This window comes from Bos indicus x Bos taurus, chromosome 1 (genome assembly GCF_003369695.1).
Source record: "Bos indicus x Bos taurus breed Angus x Brahman F1 hybrid chromosome 1, Bos_hybrid_MaternalHap_v2.0, whole genome shotgun sequence".
In the NCBI taxonomy this organism is placed as follows: domain Eukaryota; kingdom Metazoa; phylum Chordata; class Mammalia; order Artiodactyla; family Bovidae; genus Bos; species Bos indicus x Bos taurus.
In genome coordinates, this window is record NC_040076.1 from 153,078,312 (window position 1) to 153,104,527 (window position 26,216).

The following is a 26,216-nucleotide window of genomic DNA, read 5'->3' on the forward strand; positions in this document are numbered from 1 at the left end:
TTAATGATAAGCCCAGCCAAAACTCATGGGGCAATTTAAGAAAATAAGTACTGTGAGAGAATAACCACAAACAGAACAATCTGGAGCATCGTGAGGAGACCTGCTGACAGACGTGAATGGGACTCTTAACCCTAAGTTCAGTTCAGTTCAGTTCAGTCGCTCAGTCATGTCCAACTCTTTGCGACCCCATGGACTGCAGCACGCCAGGCCTCCCTGTCCATCACCAACTCCCAGAGCTTGCTCAAACTCATGTCCATTGAGTCGGTGATGCCATCCAGCCATCTGATCCTCTGTCGTCCCCTTCTCCTCCTGCCTTCAATCTTTTCCAGCATCAGGGTCTTTTCAAATGAGTTAGTTCTTCCTAAGTAAGACACTGAAAGTATAAAACAAGAATTGGTGGTTTTGAAGGAGAATCAACCAAAGATACTGGATATACAAAATATAATTGCCAAAATAAAGACTGGGTTGAAGAAATTAAAAAGTGAAAGTGTTAGTTGCTCAGTCACCTCTGACTCTTTGTGACCCCATGGACTGTAACCCTCAAGGCTCCTCTGTCCGTGGGATTCTCCAGGCAAGAATACTGGAGTGGGTAGCCATTCAGGGGATCTTTCTGTCCCAGGGATTGAACCCAGGTCCCTGCATTGCACATAGATTCTTTATCCTCTGAGCCACCAGGGAAGCCCTGAAGAACCGAATAATGCCAAATGGATAGACTCTAGCTAACTGTGCAAGAGAGATCACTGTGTGTGTAGACATCATAGCCTGGAGGGGAAGATGGATTATTCCTCAATTGTCTCTGGAAAACTGGCTTGCTACATGGGGAAAACTAAGATGAGGTCTATACCTTGTTCTATAAACAACAACAAATAAACTTTTTGGCAGTGAAAAGTCAACTATGAAAAGGAAAGCTATATATCTATTAGAAGAAAGGGTGGAACATTTCTTGTGACATCAAAATGGAGAAAGATTTCTTAAGATGCCCCAAAGTGAGTGAAAACCATAAAGTAGACAGCTGATGGAGTTAGTGGCAATTGAATTAAAGGTTTCTGATATGATAAAGTGAACAGACAGGCGATGGATTGGAGATGACAAAGTGGTAAAAACTGACATAGACATATTTAGAAAATACATTGGACTCCTGCAAATCAGATAAAGAAAAAGATGTTGTAGCTATATCCTGCCCACATCCCTGTGGCGTCCTCTGGCTTTCCCAGCAGCTGTGACAGACAGTTGGTTCCCACCTCCGTATGGGACCTCTTTCTCTGGGTCCGAATGTTCTTTCAGGCACCGTGGGAGATGTTCAACTTAGGTGCAGAGTAAACTGGAAGGGCTGATGGCTGACTCTGCTTACAGGTGGCCCTCAGCAATGAGGATGAGGCTGCTAAGTCTCTTCAGTCGTGTCCGACTCTGTGCGACCCCATAGACGGCAGCCCACCAGGCTCCCCTGTCCCTGGGATTCTCCAGGCAAGAACACTGGAGTGGGTTGCCGTTTCCTTCTCCAATGCATGAAAGTGAGAAGTGAAAGTGAAGTCGCTCAGTCATGTCCGACCCTCAGCGACCCCATGGACTGCAACCTTCCAGGCTCCTCCATTCATGGGATTTTCCAGGCAAGAGTACTGGAGTAGGGTGCCATTGCCTTCTCCGATGAGGATGAGGGGTAGCATACAAATAGCCCCATTTCTCCATTTGCTTGTTGGACAGTGTTGGCAAGTATCCAGCGTGGGTCCTCAGAGGGTCCCCAGCAGGATGGAGCCTTGGGTGCCCACAGCAGCAACCTCCTCATACCCACTGTTTGTTTGTTTTGATTTTCTTTTTCCTTGTCTCACCATCTTTACTCCCTCGCTTGAATAAAAGACTTGCACTCAAGTCTTTGAGGGTCTTCTTTCAGGGGAACCCAAATTAGGACAAATGTAATAAGCGTTTCATAGAAGGGGAAACAGGAAAGCATGGGATGAGATGCTCAACTTCAGGAATCAGAGAAAGGAAGACTGTACAGGGCTCCACCGACCTACCCTCAAACCTTTGGCAAACGTTAGACTGGAAACAAGATTTAATGATCCCTGGTTGGAATCAAGATTGCTGGGAGAAATTTCAGTAACCTCAGATATGCAGATGACACCACGCTTATGGCAGAAAGTGAAGAGGAACTAAAGAGCCTCTTGATGAAGGTGAAAGAGGAGAGTGAAAAACCTGGCTTAAAGCTCAACATTCAGAAAACGAAGATCATGGCATCCGGTCCCATCACTTCTTTGCAAATAGGTGGGAAAACGATGGAAGCAGTGACAGACTTTATTTTCTTGGGCTCCAAAATCACTGCAGACAGTGCCTGCAGCCATGAAACTGAAAGACACTTGCTCCTTGGGAGAAAACCAAGGACAAACGTAGACAGCTATTAAAAAGCAGAGACATCACCGCTTTGCCAACAAGGGTCTGTTTAGTCAAAGCTATGGTTTTCCCAGGAGTCATGTATGGATGTGAGAGTTGAATCATAAAGAAGGTTGAGTGCCAAAGAATTGATGCTTTTGAGCTGTAGTGTTGGAGAAGACCCTTGAGAGTCCCTATCAGCAAGATCAAGCCAGTCAACCCTAAATACTCATTGAAAGGACTGATGCTAAAGCTGAAACTGCAATACTTTGGCCACCTGATGTGAATAACTGACTCATTGGAAAAGACCCTGATGCTGGGAAAGATTGAAGGCGGTAGGAGAAGGGGACGACAAGATGAGATGGTTGGATGGCATCACCGACTCAATGGACATGAGTTTGAGCAAGCTCCAGGAGTTGGCGATGGACAGGGAGGCCTGGCATGCTGCAGTCCATGGGATTGCAAAGAGTCTGGCACAGCTGAGTGACTGAACTAAGCAACTCTGGATTTTATAAAGTGCTTCTGAGACTGTGAAGAATGGATGAGCAGGGATGCAGGCATTCTGAAGAGTGATTCACGGTGTCCTGGAGGTTTGTGCACCTGTGCACCCTGAGCCTCACAGGCGCTCTCCTCTGCACGGGCCCCACAGAGGTGCTCACACCCCCATCCTGCTTGCTCTACGGATCCGTCTGCAGTGCTCCTGCTGATCCTGCAACATTCCCTAACTCCATTTCTCTCCTTTTTAATTTCTCTCCTCTAATACCCTTTTTTCCTTCCTCACATTCCGCTGATGACCTACTTCTTGCTGAACTAAGAAAACAGGAAATAGTTCCGTGCACTCCTATCATGGAATCCATCACCTGATCCTATGTCTTCCTTCCTTCTGATCCTGACTCCACCCATCTCTTTCACCTCCTCCAGAACCTGGATTGTCCCCCCTCTCTTGTGCATCATTGGCTTTTCCCCTCCCTGTTGGGTCATTCACATGAGCAAGCTGTCGAAGCCTGCGTGCAGGTCCTGTAGGAGGACTTCCTACAAGAAGGAGAGGACGTTGAGGAGGAGAGAGAGAGGAGAAAAGAGAAAAAAAAAATAAAACTTCCCTCTTTCATACATTCCCCTCTATACTTTTCTCCACTTTTATCCTCTCCTCTAGAGCAAATTTTCTCCACACTGTCTATAATTCTCAACCTTCCGCTTGACTGGACTCTTCAGTCTTCTGACACAGTGATGGTTTCCTGCTTCTTGAGCCCTTCATTGCCCCAGGGACAGATTCCTCGTGCTGGTTCTTCTGACTCACAGCCTGTCCTTCTCGCTTTCCCTCGATGATTCCTGATGGCCTTTTCCAGACTCCGTGCGTTTGTGGCCCTGTTATGGTTTCAGGCTACGCTCACTCCCTAGGGAATCCTGGCTTTAAAGATCATACACACCAGGATGACTTCCCAAGTTTCTCTCCAGCACAGACCTTGATCCCAGACTCCAGAAGCCATCTACCTACTTGACAGCTCCGCTTGGATGTCTGATAAGCATGTCAGATGAAAAGTGCTCAAAGCCAGATTATTGCTCTACCCCTGAAACCTGTTCCCCTCTGTCTTCTTCCTCTCAGTAAACGGTGACCCATCCTTCCAGCTGCTCAAGTCAGAACTTGATGCTTTTCCTCCTTCTCACGCCCCAGATCCAAGTCACTTGCAAATCTTATTTGCTCCACCTTCTAAATGTGCCGTGGCATCCCACACCTTCCCCTTACCACTCCCCACCCCACATTCGGGCACCATGGTCTCCTCGCAGGACCCCTGTGATGGGTTTCTAACTGGACCCCCCCCTTACCCTCACTCCACCCCAGTCTGTTCTCCACCCAGTTGCTGGGGTGTCTTCCTAAGGTCAGTGAGACCTTGCTACTCTTTTCCTCTAAGCCCTCCCCACTCACTCAGACTGGAAGCTGGAGTCCTTTCCACAGCCCTCAGGACTCCATCTGATTTGACTCTGGCCTCCCCGTGTGACCTCATCACTGATCAGCCTCCCCTCCCTCATTCTGCATTGGCTGCACCCGCGGCTCTCCCTGGAGCAGTCCTGCAGTCGGTCACCTCAGGGCCTTTGCACCTGCTGTTCCTTCTGCCGGAATGCCCCTTCTCCACATATCAGTACTGCCTACTCCCTCACTTCATTCATGTCTCTGCCAAATTCCTCTTTTTCCTGAATTAGTCTCTTCTTTGCACTTATCATAACCTAGCATTATTTATTTGTCTATTATTATCTCCTACAAAAAGAAGGGGAAGGATTCTATTTTTGTTCATGCCAGATGCCCAGAACTTAGTAGTATGGAGCATAGAGTAGACACCTGATGAATACATGTTGAATAAAGGAATAAACAGGCAAACCAACTGAGAACTAGAAGATTTTCATCCCAGAATTTCTCATAACAACAAAAAACTTGAAACAACCTCACTGCCCTTCAGTGAGAGAATGGAGCAGTAAAATGCAGTCTAAGCAAAAAAAAAAAAAAAATTCAGATGCTACAAGGAATAAAAGATATAATAGAAAGATCTGTATATCAAGTGGATAGGTCTTAAAGAGAAATTGTTAGGGTGGAAAAGCAAGAAGCAGGGTAAGAGACACAATATAATAATGTGTGAGTCCTGGGATTGGGAATGGAGGATAGAAGAGAAGCTTTAAGAAAAATAAACAAATAATAAAATTCGATAAGGTAGAATAAGGGCTCTTCCTTTGACCTGTGGTGATAGTGTGTTATAAACTTAGGATATTGTTCAGTTCAGTTGTATGAGAGAAAAAAAAAAAAGAATTGTCCCTGGGCAGTATTTGCTTTCCTGGGGATATGGGGCCATATTCCTCAGGGCTGCAGGTAAGACCAGTGGGACCTGATCAGATCAGGGAAGGCTTCATGGAAGCAAAATATCATGTCCTCTGAAGGATGGAAATGATATAAACAGAAGTAAGAGGGCTTCCAGGGGGACAGAAAGATATGACCAAAATCCCAGAAGGAGGATCGCTGAAGTTACTTCAGCAGATGGTTCATAAGGTTGGGGAAGTGTTAGAACTGAAAAGAGAAAATTAAAAATATCCACTAAGATCAGATGGTAGAATGTATTGGACAAAGTTCAGGAATTTAGACTTGATTCTTATACTGATAATATTAATAATTTCTGACATTTACAGATACTTAGTATATGTCAATGGAGAAGGCAATGGCAGCCCACTCCTGTACTCTTGCCTGGAAAATCCCATGGACAGAGGAACCTGGTGGGCTGCTGTCTATGGGGTCTCACAGAGTCGGACACGACTGAGCGACTTCACTTTCACTTTTCACTTTCATGCATTGGAGAAGGAAATGCAACCCACTCCAGTGTTCTTGCCTGGAGAATCCCAGGGACGGGGGAGCCTGGTGGGCTGCTGTCTATAGGGTCGCACAGAGTCGGACACGATTGAAGTGACTTAGCAGCAGCAGCAGCAACAGTATATGTCAAACCTTTTCAAAAATGCTTTATGTTTCATTTCACTTAATTTTCACAGAAACTCTGTAGCACGTGTGTGTATTTTCAGCGGCCCAGTCATGTCTGACACTTTGGGACCCCATGGACTGTAGCCACCAGGCTCCTCTGTCCATGGACTTTTTCAGGCAAGGGAACGGGAGTGAGTTGCCATTCCCTTCTCCAGGGGATCTTCCCGACCCAGGGACTGAACCCAGGTCTCTTGTGTCTCCTGTATTGGCAGGTGGGTTCTTTACCACTGTGCCACCTGGGAAGCCCCTCTATACCATGGGCTGTAATGTTACCTTTATGCTGACAATGAGAGAAAGAAGACAAAGAAAGGTCCGGTAACGTGCCCAGGGTCACACAACTGTGCAAGCCAGGGTTTGCATGCATGTGGTCTGATGCCAGATCTCTCACTTAAAAACAGTGGATTTTGTTGGAATACAGTCGATGACAATGTCGCGTTCGTTTCAGGGCTCCAGCAAAGTGCCTCAGTTATGCTCACACATCCACTCCTCTTCAGATTCTTTTCTCGTACACAGGGTGTTGAGTAGAGTCCCCTTAGCTAAGCTGCACAGTGGGTTCTTACTAGTTACCTATTTTACAGACAGTAGAGTGCATATTGGAGAAGGGCATGGCAACCCTCCGCAGTATTCTTGCCTGCAGAATCCCCACGGACAGAGGAGCCTGGCAAGCTGCAGTCCACGGGGTCACAAAGAGCCGGACACAACTGAGAAACGAAGCACAGCCAGCGCGTATATGTCAATCCCAGTTTCCCAGTTTCCCCTCCCCGCCTTCCCCCTTGGTAATCATAAGTTTGTTCTGCCTGTCACTTTTGACCCCTGCACTCGCTCTCCTTCAGCAAGCAGTATAATGGACCCGGGACATTGGCCCGGTGGGCTGCCAGGCGTGTGCAGAATGGCGGCAGGGGGCAGAGGCTGAGCGGTGGCAGTCTGGCGGGGGCGTCTGCCAGTGTCAGTACGGACAGACGGGGAACCCACTAGAATGCTGCCAGCGAAATGAGGCCTAAAGGAGCCGGTGGGGTGGCCAGTCAGGCCACAAGTTTCTGTTGTTGCCCTACTGTGTGCTAGGTGCCGGGCTTGCCTCGGCTCTGGGCTCAGCGTGGTGAAAAAGATGGACACAGGTGATTATGTAACACAAGTGATTAACTAGATGTGCACGGTGCTGCCAGGTAGGGAATGCAGGGGCCCAGCCGAAGACGGACGGGGACAGGTGGTCGTCGTATGGAAACACAGCTGAGCACTGGACACAGTGGGTGGGGGCGGTTGAGGGGTGCTGACCCCGTGCAGTGGAAAATCCACGCATGACTTACCATCAGCCCGCTCCATGAGCGAGTCCTCTGTATCCACAGATCTGCGTCCTCAGATTCAGCCAACTGTGGACGAGGTAGCATGATGGTATTTACCGTTGAAAAAATCCACATGTCAATTGACCTGTGCAGTTCAAACCTGCATTGTTCAAGGGTCAACTATATAGCTGTTCTTATTAAAAAAATTATGCATGAAGTAGTCTTAGTATTTCATAACCTTGAAAACATAATATTGAAAAAAATCACTGTTTTCAAATGTCTCTCCATAACCCAAAGATAGACTATTTACCCTTAGAAAGACAGATGCCCTTTGCAAGTTAGTCATCTTTTATCTGAAAAAGGAAGCGTTTTAATGGTCATCTAATTGGCAGATGTAACAAGAATTACCAGAGATAACCTGTCCCTGGGATGCCCAACCATATAAAAATGTAGGGTCTGTGTTTGTGGATAATGAATGTGTTATCTTCAAAGTTTGAGAAGTCAGCATGAGTAGACACTTTTAACTGGAAGGTCAAAGGTACAGATATCAAGAAAACCCATCTCCAGTCAGGGATTGCCCAAGATGTGGCAATTTTTTGGAATATATATACATTCATGTGAAACATATTTTGTCTTAAGTTATTTGAATCCCTTCGACACCGTTTTACTCATAAAATGTGAATGCAGTGCTATCAGAATGACTGTGATATCTGGTACTGATGTGGACACTTGTCTTCCGTTTCTTAATGCAGGGACACCTATGAAGTGTGTCTTTTAGAAAGTTGTGCTTAAACAATATATTAGGAAAGCTGCTGCTGCTGCTAAGTCTCATCAGTCGTGTCCAACTCTGTGCGACCCCATAGACAGCAGCCCACCAGGCTCCCCCGTCCCTGGGATTCTCTAGGCAAGAACACTGGAGTGGGTTGCATTTCCTTTTCCAATGCATGAAAGTGAAAAGTGAAAGTGAAGTTGCTCAGTCGTGTCCGACTCTTTGCGACCTCTTGGACTGTAGCCCACCAGGCTCCTCTGCCCATAGAATTTTCCAGGCAAGAGTACCGGAGTGGGTTGCCATTTCCTTCTCCAGGGGTCTTCCCAATCCGGGGACTGAACCCAGGCCTCCCACATTGCAGTTAGATTCTTTACCATCTGTGTTGGGGGCCAGAGTGAGGTACTCCGCCCGTGACAAAGGTCATGAGGAAGGAGGCTCGACATACGCAAAGGCGGGATCGAGCCTCAGGAGTCCCCCTGGAACTCCTCGAGCATCTACTCCCATAACCAGAGCCTGCCTACTTTACTACTTTGTGCTCTCACCTACATCTCTGACTTTACGGGGGGCTGTCCCCCACCACCTCTTTCGGAGAAGGAGTTAACCTAGAGCTCCAGTTAATAATAATTCCTGGGCGTGATAAGAGTGTTTTAACCTACAAACTCCTCTGAAGGTTCTCTAGCCTGCCTGACAGGCTTGTCCGGCCACATGTGATTGCTCACAGCCTCCCAACCGTGAGAGGCATGAGATGCTTTGAACCTTCTAAAAACAGGTTCTTTAGAAAAGTTAGAAAACTATTAGTATAAGTATAATGGGCTGATTAGAAATTGTATTGGTGAAGGGTTTTTCATTTGTTGAGCCAATGTTTGTTGCTAAGTCTCCATATCCCCTTCCCTTACACACATTAATGAATATATAGAAGAAATAAGTATTAACCTTTGATATTAATCACGTTAGACCTTAGGCTAAGTAAATTCTTTCCTTAACTAAAACCCACTACACCATCACCCTATAGGAATATAACTTTATTTGGGTGGTGTCTGTTTTAAGAATAATCACCCCTGGAGAATAAGTGTCCTGGTTGACTGACTGTTGTCACAAGGAGAGGGTCATAAATTGTCAGCAGGCCCCCTGGCCAGAAGATGATGTAACACCCCTAAGACCTCTGTATGCATTTGTATGAAGCACCTGACTTTGATAAAAGTCAGGACTGCTGTCCCCGCGTGACTTTGGCATAACATCTCAGTGTATAAAAGTAGACCATGGAAAATAAAGAATTGGGATCAGTTTCTTGAAATACTGGTCTCCCCATGTCGCTCTCTCTCTCACTCTGGCTGAGTCTCCATCTGGAGCGCGGAACCCACCATGCTTACTAATTATGCCTGGGCTTCTAAGATCCGACCGGGGAGGCCTCAGTGTCTCCTCTCCTTCGGGAGAACGGAAGGACGCCTGCGGCCTACGTAAGTGGTGCAAACTTCTTGTCTTGAAGTTTTATTGGTCTCCTGCGTAAACCAAGCTACTCAGCCTCTTTTCTCCACTGAATTTTCCTACTGAGCTATCCTCATTCTATTACTCTTTATATCTTTGATAAAATATTTAAATAAATAGGTCGCCGACGCCGTCCCCGCTTCGAATACCCTGGATCAGCTGGGGCAGGACCCTGGCACATCTGAGCCACCAGGGAAGCCCACAAGGGCTAAGAAGAAGAAACCTAAGCCCAGTAAGTGGGGAGAAGCGAGACCGGGATGGGGTTCTCACTGTGGACTGGTGGCAGGGGAGGGTTCTTTGCTAGAGAACCTCTGAGCAGAGACCAGAGGAAACGAGGGCGTGAGCAGGAGGGGCAGAGGCCCAAGAAGTTGGAGTGCCCTCAACTCATCTAAGGGTGAGCTAGGAGGCCCGGGAGCTGGGGCAGGGTGAGCGGACAGGGGAGCAAGCGGGTGGGGAAAGGGCCACAGGTCACGGGGGCCTGGCAGGCCAGGGCGGGGACTCTGTGCCCCCGGGAGGTAGAGAGCCACCACAGACCGTACAGAGGTGAGCCACGCCGTTTGACTTTAGCTTCTGAAGCATCCCCAGGCTTCTGTGTGGAAGCTGAGAGCCGGTGGGGAGACTCTGGTCTCGGCTGATGGGGTGAGCACAGGTCAGGGGGCTGAGGTTCTGGGGGTGCAGCGAAGTCACATTCTGCATGCATTTCAAACAGAGAGCAGACCGCCTTCTCTGAACCCCTCCCTTAAACCGGGTCGGATCCCCTTGTCATCTTTTCTCATCGAGTCACCGAGCTGGCACCCATTCCGTTAGTATTTCCGTATTCTCTGAGTGATTGTGTAGAGGACAGCATCTGGAACTCTTCTCGTAGGCTTTCTGCCGCAGGGAGAGCGAGCCTCTGAAGAAAAAGCAGTCTTCTCTCGGACTTTGAGATTTACTTGTTTGTTTATTTTCTTCCTTTTTTTTTTGTTAATTGAAGTAGACTTCATAGACAGTGTTGTGTTAGTTTCAGGTGTACAGCACGGTGACTCAACTACACACACGTGTGTGTGTGTGAAGGAGGAGCCACAGCAGGCTCCATCTTGGAAGCAGGACTCCATCCTGGGCCGGACTGTGGACTTTGAGCTCTATGCCCAGTATCAATGGAAACGACACACCAACTGGAAAACCAGGCCCCCGGATGGAAAAGCCCCAGGGTTATACCTAGACTCTCTTGCCTAAAAGAATACCCTAATTATCTGTGTAACCCAATAGAATCATACATTCTATTATGCTTACTGGGGCATGACCACAGGCCTATTGATCATTGTCCGCTGTTAACTACCTAGGCTTAAGGCATACGAATCACGGGTTAGCTTTGATTGTATCTTTCTTTTCCTTTGTCCAGACTAGTTTCAGGGAATTTGGGGAGGTGGGTTTGGGCACGAATATTTAGGGTATGTAACGTTTTCACAAAAACGGGTCAGGATCCTTGGCTAAGAGGAGACCCTGTGTGGGGCCCTCCGGTGTAATAAACCGCACTCCACCATCTGCATGGTCCTTCTGAGGGAGTTTGCTTCCCAGAACGCGTGGTACAACACACACACACACACACACACACACACACACACATACACACACACACACACATATACACACACACATACACACACACACACATACACACAACACACACACACACACACACACATAGGGGCTTCTCTGGTGGTTCAGTGGTAAAGAATCTGCCTCAATGGAGGAGGGCACTGCAGCCCACTCCAGTATTCTTGCCTGGAGGATCCCATGGACAGAGGAGCCTGGTGGGCTGCAGTTCACAGGGTCACAGAGTCGGACGTGACTGAAGCGACTAAGCAGTGGCAGCGTATATATTTATCGATTCTTTTTCAGATTATTTTCCCGTATAGGTTATGATGGAATATTATGTGGAGTTCCCTATGCTATACAATAGCCACCCAGTCCTCGTGTGTCTGTTTTATATATAGTACTGTATATATGTTATTTCCAAATTCCTAATTTATCTCTCTCCCACCCTTTCTCCTTTGGTAACCGGAAATTTGTTTTCTAAGTGTTGGTCAATTTCTGTTTCATAAGTAAGTTCCTTTTTTCTTTTTTGGATTTTGAGATGTAAAGCTTAAGCCTTTCCTAGAAGGGCCTAGCAAAGGCAATGGGTTTGGAAGAACAGCAAGGCCTCCTGCCTTCCAAACAAGCTGGGACTGCCCAAGTGGCACGCCTGTGGGTGAGGAGAGAAGCAGGGAGGCTGGATGGGCTAGGTGGGCCTCCTAGACCAGGCTGGTGCCCATTTCCTGCTGAGCCAAGACCTGGGGCAAGGGAGGGGCCAGACTCTGCATTTGGAAACCTGCCCTGGGGCAAGATCACGAGGCCCCTTGGCCTCACCACAGCCCTTTGGCCTCACCACGGCCCTTCGGCCTCACCACGGCCTGGCTGGGCCTGGGAGCAGCCCGGGGCCCTCTCTGTCTGCAGTGTGATGGGATGTTCTGCATCTGTCTAACATGGAAGCCACTAGCCACGTGTGGCTCTTGAGCCCTTGAAATGTGGCCAGTGTGACTGAGGAACTGGATTCTTGATTTTTAAAAGATTTTAGTTAAATTTGTCAATCTCTTAAACTTTTGATTTTATGTTTTAGTATAGTTGATTAACAATGCTGTGTTAATTTCAGGTGGGCAGCAAAGTGATTCAGTTATACATGTACATGTATCCTGTCTCAAATTCTTTTCCTATTCAGGTTGTTCCATAATGTTGAGCAGAGTTCCCTGTGCTATCCAGTTGGTCCTTGTTGGTTATCCATTTTAAATATAGCAGTGTGTACATGTCAATTCCAAACTCCCTAACTATCCTTTCCCCTGATGCTTCCCCGCCGCCCGCCCCCGCCGGTAACCATAAGTTCTTTCTCTAAGTCTATAAACCTGTTTCTGTTTTTTAAATAAATTGTATCTTTTTTAAAGAAAATTCCACATATAAGTGATGTCATACAGTATTTGCTTTCTCTGTCTGACTTCACTCAGTATGACAATCTCTGGGTCCATCCGTGTGGCTGCAAATGACATTATTTCATTGTTTTTGATGACTGAGTAGTACCCCATTGTATATATGTACCACATCTTCCTTATTCACTCATCTGTCAATGACGTTTAGGTTGCTTCCCTTAGTGGCTGTTGTAAACAGAACTGCAGTGAATGTCGGGGTCCCTGTAACCTTTGGAATCACGTTTTTCTGCAGATACATGCCCAGGAGTGAGATTATAGGATCGTGTGGTGACTCTATTTTTTAGTTTTTTTTAAAGACCCTCCCTAGCGGTTGTACCATTCACATTCCCACCCACTGTGTTGGAGCGCTTCCTTCTCTCTACCCCCTCTCCAGCGTTGACTGTAGACTGTTTTGATGGTGGCCATTCTGACCCACATGAGGTGACTGAAACAGGAAGAAATGGGAAATATGAGCAGGCCAATCACAAGTACTGTAGTTGAAACTGTGATTAAAAAATCCCAACAAAAGTCCAGGATCAAATGACTTCTCAGGCAAATCCTAGGAAACATTTAGAGAAGAGTTAACACCCCTCCTTCTGAAGCTGTTCATTAATTTGCAGAGGAAGGAACACTCTCAAACCCATTCTATGAGGACACCATCACCCTGATACCAAAACCATTATCAGGAGAATATCCCTGATGAACACAGACACAAAAATCCTCAGGATCCTGGCAATCTGAGTCAAACAACACATTAAAAGGATCAACTCATTTGAATTGAAACGTGTGGTCACTGACCGCTGCTCTCGGTAGAGTGGCTCCAGACGGGACAGAGAAGTAGGAGATTTAGGCAGCTCCACCGTCCCCTGGGGCCCAGTATCCCCCGTATGGGAACTGTGGGTGGTCCCTCTGTGCCCAAGAAGTTCCTGGAGGACACTGACAGCTGAGCCCAGAGAAGCCTGTGGTCAGGAACGTGAGGCCTGGATGGGATACATGTTTCCATGGAAACTAGTGTGGAAAGATGATGGCTGAGACGAGATTCCCATGTTCACCAGCATCTTAACCCCAGTGGGACCTCCCTTCCCTCCATGCATCTTAGAAATAACCACAGATGAAAACAGGAAACCTACCTGAAGGAAATTAAGAGGCCTGGCCAGAGGGGGTCTCAGTACAAAATGAATGTGAAATATGAAGGCTATGAAGAGACGTATCTTGCACACTTGAGTTTGTAAGTGTGGCTCAGATGGTCTGCCTGCAATGCGGGAGACCTGGGTTCGATCCCTGGGTCAGGAAGACCCCCTGGAGAAGGAAATGGCAACCCACTCCATTACTCTTGCCTGGAAAATCCATGGACAGAGGAGCCTGGTAGGCTACAGTCCATGGGGTCACAAAGACTCGGACACGACTGAGCGACTTCACTTTCTTTCTTTTCAGTTCGCAAACTGAATATAATTATAACAGATACATAGCTAGAGCTCTTTGTATATATCTATGTGCTGCATAATTAACGACTATCTCCTCAACCGAATGGTAAGCTCCGTCAGAGCAGGTGTATGGTAAAGGAATGTTTTCAACTATAAGTCAAAGGAAATAAGGGCTTCTGCAGTAGCTCAGCTGGTAAAGAACCTGCCTGCAATGTAGGAGACCCTGGTTTGATTCCTGGGTCAGGAAGATCCCCCTGGAGAAGGAATAGGCTACCCACTCCAATATTTTTGGGCTTCCCTGGTGACTCAAAAGTAAAGAATCCGCCTGCAATGTGGCAGACCTAGATTTGATCCTTGGGTTGGGGAGATCCCCTGGAGGAGGGCATGGCAACCCACTCCAGTATTCTTGCCTGGAGAATCAATCCCCATGGACAGAGGAGCCTGGTGAGCTACTGTCCATGGGGTCGCAAAGAGTTGGACATGACTGAGTGATTAAGCATAGCACAGCAAAAGGAAATAGCACAGAAATGTGAAGAATCTGAGGTTTGTGTTTTTCACATGCGAGGTTCAGTAGTAGGCAGTTGCTGACATTGGCTCAGTGACGTCAGGGATGGTGTCGCTGTTATCTTCCCTCATGGGTACCACTGCTGCAGTCATCGTACTTGCATTCAAGGCAGAAAGAAAGGAAAGGTATGGCTTAAGCTGTATCAGTCCTGTCTCCCCTTATCAGGAAAGTCACAGCTTTTCCAGAAGTCCTCCGGCAGACGTTCCTTCATAGCTGATTGGCTAGACCTACCTCACGCTGCCTTGCTGCAGAGGGAGGCTGGGGTGGGAGACGGGGAGAGAATTGCCTCCTCAGAGACCAACAGGGATTCATCAGAAGTGACTGGTTACCTTGCTGCCCTAAACAAAAGCTAGGGTGATGACAGCAGGGAAGAAAGGAGTCACTAAAAGTGGGAGTGAATCAGGATACCAACTGGGCCTCTATGTCCAGTACTCAGCACTATGGACACTTGGAAAGTGAGTTCAGTTCTAAAGCAGGATTTAAGGTGGAAATCCTGTAGTTAAAACCACCCGGGAGAAATCTCAATAACCTCAGATAGGCAGATGACACCACCCTTATGGCAGAAAGAGAAGAAGAACTAAAGAGCCTCTTGATGAAAGTGAAAGAGGAGAGTAAAAAAGTTGGCTTAAAGCTCAACATTTAGAAAACGAAGATCATGGCATCCGGTCCCGTCACTTCATGGGAAATAGATGGGGAAACAGGGGAAACAGTGTCAGACTTTATTTTTCTGGGCTCCAAAATCACGGCAGATGGTGACTGCAGCCATGAAATTAAAAGATGCTTACTCCTTAGAAGGAAAGTTATGACCAACCTAGATAGCATATTCAAAAGCAGAGACATTACTTTGTCAACAAAGGTCCATCTAGTCAAGGCTATGGTTTTTCCAGTGGTCGTGTATCGACGTGAGAGTTGGACTATAAAGAAAGCTGAGTGCCGAAGAACTGATGCTTTTGAATTGTGGTGTTGGAGAAGACTCTTGAGAGTCCCTTGGACTGCAAGGAGATCCAACCAGTCCATCCTAAAGAAAATCAGCCCTGAATATTCATTGGAAGGACTGATGCTGAAGCTGAGACTCCAATACTTTGGCCACCTGATGCAAAGGACTGATTCATTGGAAAAGACCTTGATGCTGGGAAAGATTGAGGGCAGGAGGAGTAGGGGACGACAGAGGATGAGATGGTTGGATGGTATCACTGACTCAATGGACATGGATTTGGGTGGACTCTGGGAGTTGGTGATGGACAGGGAGGCCTGGCCGGTTCATGGGGTCACAAAGAGTCAGACTCGACTGAGCGACTGAACTGAACTGAACTGAACTGAAAACCACCCTGGAGCACTTCCTTGCAAGTCTGCTGTGTTGGAGGCCAACGTGCCCTCCCTTTAGAAGCCCACACTGTCATTTTTACCCCAACATTGGAAAAGATCACTGTTTCAGCAGATGAGCTAACTCGTTTGAACTAGGGATTTAAAGAGTTGGATCTTTGAATAATAGATCACATTTAGTACAGCAAGCTACTTTTACTGTGAGAGGCACGAGGAACCCCTCACCCCAAGCTCATTAAATAAACTGATGGGTAGAAACGTCCTCACTGTTTAAGCAGTCACGCACACTCTAGAAAGTCTGTGGTGTCGGGAAGTAGTTAGGAGCCTGACCTCTGCAGCCAGACCGCCCGGGGCGGGGAAGGCCTGCTCCTTCACCGAGTAGTTGCTCCTGTGACCTTGGGCAAATTATTTCCTCTCTTTCTGGCTCAGTTGCCCAGCTGTGACCTTGGGCAAATTCTTTCCTCTCTTTCTGGCTCAGTTGCCCAGCTGTGAAATGGGGATAATGGTGACAACAGGCTTGAAGAGGTTGTGGTGAGACCTCAATGAGTTATTACAGGGAAAGCCTGTGCGTGGTCAGCCAGGATAAGTGCGGTAGAAGAGTCAGCTCCCATGGTCGTTGTTACTCCATAGCTGTACTAACTCCTGTTAAGTGCATGTAGGAGCTAGTCCCAGGCAAAAGGCGTTCAATGTGTACTTGTTGAATTGATAGATAAATTCTAATAGAGTATTTATATGTCAGATGAAATATTCAAACAGCAGTCATCGCTAACACTGCCACCTTGGGACGTTTGGTACTTTTGAACCTTAATCACCTTGTCTTAGGTGAAGAAATTCAGAGAAACGCCCCAGTGGGAGGAGGAGCTTCCTGTGACGAAAGCGGAAGTGTTAGTCGCTCAGTCCCGTTCGACTCTCTGCGACCCACGGACTGTAACCCAACAGGCTTCTCTGTCCATGGAATTCTCTAGGCAAAAATATTGGAGTGGGTTGCCATTCCCTTCTCCAGAGGATCTTCCCAACCCAGAGATCAAACCCAGGTCTCCTGAATTACAGGCTGATTCTTTACTGTCGGAGTCACCAGGGAAGCCCTTCCAGTGATGGGAGATATTTAAAAGAAAACTGAATCCAATCCTTGGTCATGCAAATATTCATCCCAGGGTGGTCTGAGTGAGTAATCAAGGATCTGAATCATTTAACCCCTTCAGGCCTTCACCAAATGAGAGTTGGACTAAGTGTTTTGCAGTGGGTCCTTGAGATGTTAATTCCTGTCCTTGAATAAACTTGGGAAATCTAAGGTCAAGTTAAATAGACTCCTGCTGTCTTTTTTCTCCTTGTGGCATTTCTCAGAACCTTTGAAGCTCATTTGTGTTGCAATTCTGCAGGAATATGTAGAATGACATATTTTCCAAAATTGTTCGAGGACAGAATCTCTTTTTTTCCCTTGTTGGGGGGCATCTGCATATTGGGGGGCATATTGCTCTATAAACGCTGGATGCCTCTGAGGTTCTTCCCACCCATATCTTATGAAAGTCGGAGGTTGCTTTTAACTATATAATTATATATATTAAACTATATAATTGAATCTCTGAATTGTGATTGGTAATGTTGTACCACGTGTTCCAGGAAACAAACTCACTCAGAAGGAAAATGAAGACAGTGGAGTGCAGTTTATTACACTGGCGGGCCCAAGGCAGAGTCTCCTCTTAGCCAAGGACCCTGACCAGTTTTTGTGAAAACCTTATATACCCTAAGTGTACATGCCCAAACCCACCTCCCCGAATTCCTTGAAACTAGTCTGGACAAGGTAAAAGAGAGATATGATCAAAGCTAACCCATGACTCATGTGTCATAAGCCCAGATAGTTAAACAGTGGACATTTATCAATAGGCCTGTGGTCATATCCCGATAAACATAATGGAATTTACCACTTTGTTCTGTTACAGAGATAATTAACATATTCTTTTAGGCGGCGGAGAGTTCAAGTCCAAGTCCTGAGGCTTTTTTATCGGGGTTCTGGTTTTTCCATTGGTATGCCATTTCTATAGACACCAGGCGCAAAGTTCAGAGTCCACTGGGAGGGTGACCATGCGTGTCGCCCAATGTTTGCAGCCTGGCCTAAGACGGAGTCCAGCTCTGTCTGTTTCCTCCTTCAGTAAATGTTCACAACAGGCTGGGTTCTCACCTTGGCCTGTAGTTGGAATCACCTGGGGAGATTTAAAAAGTACTGCGCCTCAGGCTACATCCTGGGGATTCTGATCTAGTTGGTCTGGGTGCCACTTGGGCATTACGTTCAGCAGCTAAAACTCCCCAAGTGATTCTAGTGTGCAGCCATGGTTGAGAACTGCTGGGCTAGGAGAAATTTCCCCAGCTGGTGATGGCCATGGTTAGAAATGCAAAGGCCCGTAAAGTTCAGACGGGAAAAGAAGACCTAAAGAAAGAGAGGCGGTGAGGATGATTATTAAGACCCTGGAGAGCCTGGGGGACAGTCGTGTGAGAGCAGAGACAGGCTGACAGGTGGTGAAGGATCGTGTGACCATCGTGAGTGGGAGCTACATACATATGCGTCCTTAGGACTGCCACCAGGGGCGCTCACACATCCCTAAAGACCATGCACAAACAGACAAAAATCTCAGAAACCAAAGCAAGTAGCTTGGCTTGAATTGATGAAAGCAGATCATGTTAGCCAGAATACACCAACTCCAAGATCAAGGTCACGGTCAGGAGACTTCCCCTAGGTAGAACTCCAAGTCTTAAAAAAAGCAGTCTTTGGACAGCAGATGAAGTGACCATTTCATGAGAGGTCCTGTTTGCAGTTTGTGTCCGCTGAAGCCAGTGAGCCCCGAGTTTCCTCCCACTGCAGTGAGATGTGTGGGCCAGGAAACCCTCCCATGATTTTTGGAGGTGCTGCCTGCTGGCCTCCACTGGACCCGGTGGGAAGGAGGAGGAAGCCAGGGGCGAGGGGACTAGGGATGCTCTTGGGGGATGGCGCAGCTGTGCGACGAGCCCAGCAGGAGGTAACTGACCACCCAAACCTGCGGCCACAGAGCAAGGGCAGGTCAGCCCTGCCAGGCTCGCTTTGCTGAGAGTGGGTGCATCTGGTGGGGACGTCACAGCCCCACGTGCTTCCAAGCCGTGGTGGACAAGCCTGTGCCAGCTGCCCTACACCGACCCCGCCATCAAGTGTGGCAGACATCACTAATCAATCACGGTGCAACTTCACGGTGAGCTTGGGCACACCCCATAGCTGCCACCAGGTAATCAAAGGCAGCACTCAGTTCCCACCCCAGGCCTGGGCTGCCCTACAATGACCCCGCAGGCAAGTGTGGCAGACATCACTAATCAATCATGGCGCGACTTCACGATGAGCTTGGGCACAGCCTCAGGGTGCTTCACAACACTGTGAAGGGAGCCCAACAGCTGCCACCAGGTAATCAGGGGCAGCACTCGGTTCCCACCCCAGGCCTGGGCTTTGCTCTGCTCGGAGCGATGGGGGCGGCAGCACTGTGCCGGCGACAAGGTCCTGCTTATCCATCACTCTGACATTTGAAAAGACTGAAAAGGCAGAAGTCCGCCTAGCCCTGTGGTGAGGCACTGGGGGTACAACCGCGAATAAAACAGTCATGGCCCCTACATGATAAATGAATAAATCTCAACATACAAATACAAATTTCTAGTGAATGCTATTGAAGGTTTGGAAGGCTAACAATTAACACACTGCCCTTCATCACTACCCCCTTCTCCCCTTGGTTTAGAAATTTTAGGAGGTACAGAAGGAAATGTAGATTAAAAATATCATCTTCAGTGCTGAGAAGCTACTACGGAAGTATGGATGGCCAACTGGGCTTGTTTATGCCCTGAATTGCACTTATCACCCCTCTTCCCAAAACCTCAGGCCACGAGGGCTAAGCCTGTCCCGTCAGGCCTAACTTGCGGGTGTAGAGGTCTAGACCAGCCACCTCTGCAGCTGGAGGAACTAGCCAACCAGGTGTTCCTTCTCCCAAATCCACCAATTGGAGGAGTTGCTGCTCCCTTGGCAGGGGCGGGGCAGGAAGTTGGGAGTGTCCCCCTAGTAGTGGTCCCCTTACTTGGAAACCTGAGACAGGTGAAATAATTCATTCCCCCCTGCCTCACATACAGACAAGGGCTACCATAGGAAAAGTAAAGGGATCAGTGAGTACAGGAGGACTAGTCAGTTAGAATCTGGATACTAGGAAGGCTCCTTTGAGTGGGACGCTAAAAACGAGCCCTCAAGCAGTTTGGATCCAGAACCCAAAATATTTACCTTCAGAGACTGGATCCTGCAGGGCTTAATGTTAAGGAGCTGGGTTTTCTCTTAAGAGTAAACACACATATTGAAGAGTTTAGGCAGGAGATTGACAGATCAGTTTAGCATTTCCAAAAGCTTATTCTGCCAGCCGTGAGAAGCGGAGGCAGTAAGAGACAGGGCTGACAGAATTAGTAAATAAAAATACAGGAAGCCCAGTTGAGTCTGAAACTCAAATTAGCAACAAATACGTATGTACCAAATATCGTACAAGACATGAGTGAATGAGTGAGTTACGACTCCTTGTGACCCCATGGACCATACAGTCCATGGAATTCTCCAGGCCAGAAATCTGGAGTGGGTAGCCTTTCCCTTCTCTAGGGGATCTTTCCAACTCAGGGATGGAACCCAGGTCTCCCGCATTGCAGGCGGATTCTTTACTGTCTGAGCCAGTAGGGAAACCCAAGAATACTGGAGTGGGTAGCCTATCCCTTCTCCAGCTGATCTTACTTCTACTTAAAAAAAATTATTTATCTGAAAGCAGTGCTTATCTGTCGGCCCACATTTAACTGGGCATTGAGTACGTTATAGTGATGGGGTGGATACCCATCCTGTTGTGGAGGTGGACTCCTGGTGACAGGTTGATGTGGTGAATGAGGGCTACAGTCTGGGGTCGAGGCTGACTTGGTGCCAGTACAGCCGATGTCTCAGAGTGGGATTAACAGTGGTTTTGACATTCCAGTCTGCTACTCTTGTAAAGCTGCGCTCCCCCTGTAGCCACGTTTGTTATAATATTTACCTCTTTTTTAACTGATTTCAGTATAACCTCGTATGGGAGCTGAGACACAGGGAAAGGCCCCACTGCCAAATGAAAGCGAGATAGATGCTGTTCAGTCCAACCATCATGGGACCTGAATAGCACAGCACATCACTGAGGAACTGATAATAAAAGCCTCAGAACTCAGAAGACAGTGGAATTAGTCTGCAGACAAGGGGGTTACTGTGTTCTGGTCTTCTGACTGTGACTCTAGACAAATCCCTTAATGATTCCTTTATTATGTAAGTAATATATAAATATATATACTTTCTTTGCTGAAGGTAGCTCCCTGAAACAGAGGAACCTGGACTTCCCCGAAACCAGACTACCCCTTCCCTACCACCAGCAGAGAGCATATACAAAAAAATATATAAATAAATATAAATATAGCCTGTCTTATACAAGGCTGTTATGACTGTTGTGTGAATTACAAATATGAACAATATTTGAATAATATTCAGATTTTGTTACGGACAGAATGTTTGCGTCCTGTGAAAATTTGTATGTTGAAGCCTTAACCCCCGGTGTGATGGTATTTGGAGACAAGGCCTTTGAGAAGTAATTAGGGTTAGATGGAGTCATGAGGATGGGGCCCTCATGATGAGATTGGCGGCCTTAGAAGCAGAGGATGCTGGCGCTGTGTCTCTGTCTGTCTCCCTTCACACATGCACACTGGAAAGGCTGTGTGAGGACTCGGTGGGCGGCTTGCCAGCCAGGAAGCATCTCACCAGAACCCGACCCTGCTGCCCCCCGACCTCCGCTGGCCTTCCAGCCTACAGAACTGGGAGAAACACATTTCTGTTGTGTAATGTGTAAGTTATCCAATGTATTGTGTAAGTCACCCAGTTTACATCACCTACGTCTTTCCATGCTGATTAAAACAGGTACTATTAATTTTACAAAAGTAATTAGGTATCAGTGAGCAAGAAATTAGCTGCGAAGCAAAATCTCCTGCTATTTTTAGCCCGCCAGTGGACATGCTAACTCTGTCTGCCAGGCTGTCTCTCCCCTGCGGTCTCGGGTCTCGGGTTTCAGGGTGAAATACATGTGTGTGTTTCTTGCCTTCTCCTTCTCCCCAAACACACACATCAAGGGCTGCTTTCAAAAGGAGATGTCACAAAGGGCACAAGTGTGTGAGGACGGGGGAAAGGGAGCTTGGTTGCTAGGAAACCAGGGAACCAGTTTAGTTCAACAGCCCCTAGGCTTTAGGGGCTGTGTGAATTGTGCTGACTGCGTGCATGTGCGCATGGGGCCAGGGAGCGGGGCACTTCTCTTTTAGCGCAAACTAGAAAACTGTGGGGAAGGGGGCTTCCCAGGTGGCCCTAGTAGTGAAGAACCCTCCTGCCAGGGCAGGAGACAAAAGAGACGTGGATTTGACCCCTGGGTTGGGAAGAGCCCCTGGAAGAGGGCATGGGGACCCACTCCAGTATTCTTGCCTGGAGAATCTCCATGGACAGAGGAGCCTGGTGGGCTGCAGTCCATGGGGTCGCAAAGAGTCGGACACGACTGAGGGACTTAGCACGCATGCATATGGGAAACTGGAGCATCCAGCGCTGCAGTCAGAAATCATGTATGAAACATGCTGGACAATGTAAGGCTGCCCGTGACTAGAGGCAGAAATACAGGGAGTGTATTAGGTAACTGGGAGGTCCAGGGGTGGATCCTGCTTCAGGCAGGGCTGGATCCAGTCACTGGAGTGATGCCATTAGCTCACTCTCCGTATCTCTCTGTGCAGTGGGCTCATTCTCATTCTATTTTTCTGTCCCTAATGGGGGACAGTGCTCTCTGCTGGTGGTAGGGAAGGGGTAGTCTGGTTTCGGGGAAGTCCAGGTTCCTCTGTTTCAGGGAGCTACCTTCAGCAAAGAAAGATCTTCTCTTTCCCATGTTCCATGTGTGAAATCCCATGCAAGGAATCCAGTTAGCTTTGCTTCAATCAGAGGCTCTCCTATTTGACTGACGACTATGGCCAGAATCTGCCTGCAATGCAGGAGACCTGGGTTTGATTCCTGGGTTGGGAAGATCCCCTGGAGAAGGAAATGGCAATCCACTCCAGTATTCTTGCCTGGAAAATCCCATGGACAGAGGAGCCTGGTGGGCTACAGTCCATGGAGTCGCAAGAGTCGAACACGACTTAGTGACTAAACCACCATCACCATGGCCAGAAGAGCAGAGTATTCTGCTTTGCAACCCCAAAAAAGCCATATGGAATGGAGAGAGGCAGTTCCTCCAAAGAAGTACGGGATCTGTAACAAGAAGTTGAGGAAACGGAAGTAGGCAGATCAAGCTGATATCCACCACATTACTTGAAAAGACATCCACAAGTTTGCTGTGACTTTTATCCGTTTGGGAACTTTGGGAGGGAGGTCCCAGAGGGAGGGGATGTATGTACACATACAGCTGATTCACTTCATTGTACAGTAGAAGTATAACACAACATTGTAAAGCAACTATACTCCAATTATAAAAAGAGATACTCAAGCAGCCACGCAGACGTGCTCGTGCCAAGCCACAAGGCCTCCTACCAACAACCAGCAACATCTTACCACGTGTATAAATCAGCAGCCTTACAAATAAAACCTCAGCCCCACTTAAACCTTCAGGCGACTGGACTCTGGCTGACGTCCTGATAGCACTCCTGTGAGAAATCCTGAGCCAGAATCCCTAAGCCACTTCCAAACTCCTGAAACTAGGAGATGATAACTGTTGTTTGAAGCTACTAAATTTTGGTGTAATTTGTTACATAGAAATAAACACAATAGTAAAAGTGAAAGTCACTCAGTCGTGTACGACTCTTTGCGACCCCATGGACTATACAATCCATAGGATTCTCCGGGCCACAATATTGCAGTGGGTAGCCTTTTCCTTCTCCAGGGGATCTTCCCAACCCAAGGATCGAAGCCAGGTCTCCTGCATTGCAGGCGGATTCTTTACCAGCTGAGCCACAAGGGAAGCCCTATAAACACAATACTACAAGATTAAAAAAAACTAGGTACGGAGACCGAGAAGTGGTAAAATACGATGTTTATACAGCATAATACTAAGTGGGCTTCCCAGGGGGTGCTAGTGGTAAGGAACCCCCCTGCCAATGCAGGAGAGGTAAGAGACATGGGTTCAATCCCTGGGTTGGGAAGATCCCTTGGGGGAGGTCATGGCAACCCATTCCAGTGTTCTTGCATGGGAAATCCCATGGACGGAGGAGCCTGGTGGGCTGTAATCCGTGGGGTCGCAAAGAGTTGAATGGGACTGAAGCGACTTAGCACTCACATGCATGCACACACACACACATACTAAGCAACAAGAAAAAAGGAGGTACAGGTGTATTTACCGACTTAAGAATGTGGCTTTGATCTATGTTAAGAGGAAAAGCAGGTTGTAAAACAGTTGTAAATGTAAATTTTATAATTGTAACAGCATGTAAAATGTAGGATTTTTGTAAAAAACGAATATTTAGAGAAATAACCGTATTGGCATCTGCCCCAAATTGCTACCCGTGGCTCTCTTAAGGGCAGTTGCTACTGAATTCTTTTTTGTTATCAACTCTGAAAGTATGACATTTACATGAACATGTATTCTTTTTATATTAAAACAAGATGAAATAAAAATAAATATGGACATTTAAAAATGAATAGCTTTGTTGAGATATAACCCACATATCATAAATGTATCCTCTTGGAAGTATACAATTCAGTGTGTTTCTAGTATATTCAGAGTTGTACAAATATCACCACTATCTAATTTCAGCACAATTTTATCACGTCAGAAAGGAACTCTATGGCAGATAGCAGTCACTACCCATTCTCCCTTCCCCCACAGCATGTGGAAAACACTAAATCACTTTCTGTTCCTATATATTGCCTATTCTGGGTTATTTCCTACAAATGGGATCAATAACGCGTGGCCTTTTCTGTCTGACTTCTTTCATTAGAATAACATTTCCGAGGTTCGCCCATGTGGTGGCATGGATCAGTATTTCTTTCTTTACTGCTGATTAACATGCAACTATGTGAATGAACCACACTGTTTTTGACCCGTTCGTCAATTGATGGTTATTTCCATTCATTCTGGTTTTGGCTACCAGGAATAATGCTACTGTGAACATGTGTGTACAGGTGTTCGTGTAGACATGTTTTCAGTTCTCTTGGGTACCTACCCTGGAGTGCAGTGACTGGGTCATATGGTAATTCAGGGCTTAACTTTTTGAGGAACTGCAAAAAAGTTTCTCCAAAGCAGCTCTGCCGTTTCGCTTTCCCACCAGCAGTGTGTAAGGGTCACAGTGCCTCCTCAGCCTCATCAACTCCTGTTTTCTATCTTTTAAAATGTTAGTCATCTTCATGGCAGTGCAGTGATATTTAGTTGTGGCTCTGATTTGTATTTCTCTAATGATTAATGATGTTGAACATCTTTTTGTGAAATATTTGCCGATTTTAATGTCTTCTTTGGAGAAATATTCCTCAAAATCCTTTGCCCATTAAAAAAGTGGCTTATTCATCTCTTTATTGCTGAGCTGCAAGAGTTCTCTGTGTATTCTGTATGCGGGTGCAGTACCGGCTCTTTTCTGTGGGTTTTCTGTTCATTTTCTTGATGCTTCATTTTTCATTTTGCACTTGTGTTTTTGATGTCATGTCTAAGAAACCACTGCTTAAAGCAAGGCCATGAGTATTGGCTTCTATGTATTATTCCAAGAGTTTTAATGAGATGAACTGATATCTCATGGTTTTGATTTGCATTTCACATCTATTTCTGCTTTATTGACTATGCCAAAGCCTTTGACTGTGTGGATCACAATAAACTGTGGAAAATTCTTCAAGAGATGGGAATACCAGAGCACCTGACCTGCCTCTTGAGAAATCTGTATGCAGGTCAGGAAGCAACAGTTAGAACTGGACATGGAACAACAGACTGGTTCCAAATAGGAAAAGGAGTATGTCAAGGCTGTATATTGTCACCCTGCTTATTTAACTTCTATGCAGAGTACATCATGAGAAACGCTGGGCTGGAAGAAGCATAAGCTGGAATCAAGATTGCCAGGAGAAATATCAATAATCTCAGATATGCAGATGACACCACCCTTATGGCAGAAACTGACGAGGAACTAAAAAGCCTCTTGATGGAAGTGAAAGAGAAGAGTGAAAAAGTTGGCTTAAAGTTCAGCATTCAGAAAACGAAGATCATGGCATCTGGTCCCATCACTTCATGGGAAAATAGATGGGGAAACAGTGGAAACAGTGTCAGACTTTATTTTTGGGGGCTCCAAAATCACCGCAGATGGTGATTGCAGCCATGAAATTAAAAGACGCTTACTCCTTGGAAGGAAAGTTATGACCAACCTAGACAGCATATTCAAAAGCAGAGACATTACTTTGCCAACAAAGGTCCATCTAGTAAAGGCTTTGGTTTTTCCTGTGGTCATGTATGGATGTGAGAGTTGGACTGTGA